The following is a 3,654-nucleotide window of genomic DNA, read 5'->3' on the forward strand; positions in this document are numbered from 1 at the left end:
GAGGTAAGCTGCTAAACTGCTGAGGGGTGAGGGTGAGGGGAGGATGAGCTGAGCAGAGCAGGTCCTCGCTCGCGGGCAGCAGCGTGACCTCCCAGGTGACCGAATAAGCTGGCGTTGCCGCCGCCGCGCCGGCCGGATGTCGATCTCAATTTTGTGCGGAGACACAACGGGACAGACAGGTTAATGGGAACAAAGGGGAAATAATAAATTGAGGAGTGCGAGTAACGGTAAGTCCATGGCGGGGGTTATATGGAGTGGCCAGCCAAGTCACTGGGACGTTTATTGAGAGGAAGAGAGAGAGAGATAATGTGATAAAATAAAAAGAGAGAGAGAGAGAGAGAGAGAGAGAGAGAGAAGAAAAGAAAAGATAGAGGGAAAGACGTGGTGCTGATCAGACTAACTCCTTGTGTGTGTCCCGCCGCAGACTTTGGGACGGGGCGGGGCGGGAAGGGACGGCCCTTCAGGGTATGTGTGTGTGTGTGGCAGACGCCCCGCCCTCCTTCTCCCCTCTGGCAGAGTCAGCCAGGCATGAAAGAGTAACATGTGAGGGGGGCCCGCGGTACAAAGGACAAGTCGAAAGCCGTCTTGCCCCCTGCATCTCCTACCTCCCTCCCCACGATGCTGTTTCTTTTTCGGCGGCGGGGGGCACTTCTCTCCTGGCGCTGGAGCTCATCCCGGCTCAAGGCTGCTGGAGAAACACTGGTGGAGGAGTTGCAGGTCCGTTACCGCTGCTGGAGGAGCCTGGGCGATTCTTTCTGAAAAAAGCCTCCGCCGCCGCAACATTTTTTCGGGGGAAACATAGCACACGTTTTGCAAAGGGGGTAGGGGGAGGGAGAAAGTGAGCGTGTGTGGAAGAGAGAGAGAGAGAGAGAGAGAGAGAGAGAGAGAGAGAGAGAGAGAGAGAGGCAGAAACCGCACGCAATTTTCGTGTGTGGAACGAAGGAGCAGAAGCAGGCTCTAGCAGCACCGGCCACCCTGGGTGGTGGTGCGGAGAAAACTGTATGGGTGTGCGTGTGTGCGTACATGTGGGGGGAGGGGTGCGTGCTTATGCTCTGGCAGAGTCACTAGTCTGTGCGAGAGCGAAAGGGAGCTGTAATTTCCGTAAAAATATACAAGGGCGCGGAACTCGATGGGTCCGGAGAGCGCCCCCTTCCCCCCACCCCGTTCCCGGCCCTCGGCATGCATGAGCCCCCCGCCGAGCCCCCCCGCCGCCCTTCGGAGACCGCCCACGTGTTATTTTACATGACTTTAGGGCCGTTCAAGCGCGGCGGCGCCCGTCTCCACTTTGGTATTCCGCACCGCCACGTTAATGGAATTCATTGATCAAACGGCGAAAATTGGTGCCTTCCCAGCAGCAGGGCCTCGTGCTTCGGCTAGTATAGCCGGCGGAGGGGGTCATCGGTTTAGGCTACAGTGCTCCGTCAAACCCGCCACGGCAGGACAGAGAGCCTACTTTTTTTCCTCGCTCCCCCGCTCTCTCCCTCCCTCCCTCCCTCTCCCTGGAGTGCGAAAAACTTTGAAGGGGCGTCGTTTGGAGGCCCTTTCTCTCCTTTGAATACGGCCCGCTCTTTCCGCGCTTTTTCGCATCCCGCGCTCGGGCGCCACAACGACTTCCGGTGTTTACTCTTTGGCGCCTACCCCTCGTCCTTCTTCTCCTCCTCCTCCCCAGCCCTATCCTCCTCCATTCAGTGCAGGAGGCGGCGCCATGGGCGCCCCGGGGCCGCGCCGCTGCATCTGCCGCCGGCCGTGTATGGCGGCCCGGGCGGCCCATCCGAAAGCGGGGTGGGGTGGGGTGGGGAGGGGTGGGGCACTGCATGCATATGCCGGCAGCGCACACTTCCCACGGCAAGCAGAGGGCCCGCCGACTGGAGTGGAGAGTTGACTTGGAAACAGGTGCAATGGAATTTATGGCACAACGCCAGAGAGGCAAAATTATCGCGTAAAGTTTGCGTCGTATCACCCGGGCCCGGCCGGGCCTACACTCACTCCGGGGGAGAGAGGGTGGGGGGCGGAGGGGCCACTGTTCGTTTACTTTCAACCTGCAGTGGGTAGTATTACGAGATGTTGATGCATGGTTTCCGGAATGTGGCTCATGTCGCCGCCCCTGCCTTTACCTCCCCCTTCCCTCCAAACCAACTACTTCTCCCCTTTCCACACTCTCGGAGAAGGGGACGCGTGGCGCGGCGTCGCTGGCGTGGTGTGTGTGCCTAGTGTAAAACCAGGTAAATCTGCCTTTCCGAAACTGCTGCTGAGGGGATGCAATATGCGTTTCAGAAAGTTTACAGTTCTGTGTGAAAATATCGCTGCTATAAAGCTTTCAAACTGGCATCCAGACATTTACAAAAAAAAAGGGGGGGGGGGTTAATAAAATGCGAGAAAAAATACGACACTTGACGAGTAAATCAGTGAATTTAGAATTATACACTAAAGGTAGCTACCCATCTCACCGGCATTCGGGGTTAAAAAATAAGCTCATCTATAGCGCCCTTGAAAAGGGGCGCGAAAATGGGAAAACAATAAGAATACGCATAAGCGTGCCAGCTGCTATGTCGGCTGCCGGGCGCCTGGTGGGTAGGCAATGCGCGTACACGCCTGACCGGCGGGACTGCCGCCTCCCGCGCCCCAGGCGCTTATGAACGAGGCGGGGCGGGGCGCAAGGCGCGGAACCACGGGGAGTTCGCGATACTTGCCGCAGATAAGCGACGCAGAAATGAGCATATGTGTGCGCATACGCTTGTTCCGCGTGCTCGGGCGCCCGCGGGCGCGCGCTTTAGAGGGGAAAATCTTGAGCAATTCAATCATATTTTTGAATTTTCCAGGCCCGCCCGAACGAAATAACAACGTTGACGTTACCTGTACACGCACACCTGTGTGTACAAACTGGGTTTCCATTGTTCGTAACGCTAACACTACAGTCAACAGAAACACTTCATGCAGCACATGGCAAAACCCGTCCCTGTTGTGAACTCGCACGCGGAAAAATTTATATAGATGACGCTCACTTATACAGTGCAAATTCTAAATTAAAATTATACATGAGGGGGAAAACAAATCCGAGGTGTGCGTCGGCGCCGCCGGCCTTGTCCAGGTAGCTCGAGGCCAGGTGGCTCGCCGTCGGGAGCCGCACAGCCGCACGGGCACGGGCCTCTTCAGAGAAAAACAAATAATCATGGCGTCAAACGGGCAGAAAGCGGGCCGTGTCTCCGCAAACAGAGCGGCGCACCGGGCCGCTTCCTCCCTGTCCTTCTCTCGCCTGCGCTACGCCATGCCACTCTCTGCAGAGTGGCCGGCTCCCTGCCATGAGGCGTTGCTCTGCTCAGCAAAACAAACATACAATCGATGTGAGAAGGAGCGGCAGCAGGGTGCTGCTGTACGAGCCGGGCCTGGCTAGAGCTCGCAGAGCACGGCGCGCGGACCCGGACCTACGCCCGCCCGGCCCAACGCTTGCATGAACACGCACAAACACGGCGGGAAACAAATAAAAGAAAATGTTACTCTGCTCAGGCGCAGGGCAGAGAGCGAGCGAGAGAAAGGGGGTGAGATAAAGAGCGAGAGAATGAGAGCGAGAAGGGTAGGGTATAGGCCCTTCGAGCGCCGCCTTGTGGAAACGGCGGTGGCGGAAATACATCTGCTAATGATCGTCGGCGCGATTGG

The sequence above is a fragment of the Frankliniella occidentalis genome, unplaced genomic scaffold (genome assembly GCF_000697945.3).
Source record: "Frankliniella occidentalis isolate FOCC.00 unplaced genomic scaffold, Focc_3.1 Scaffold43, whole genome shotgun sequence".
Classification (NCBI taxonomy): domain Eukaryota; kingdom Metazoa; phylum Arthropoda; class Insecta; order Thysanoptera; family Thripidae; genus Frankliniella; species Frankliniella occidentalis.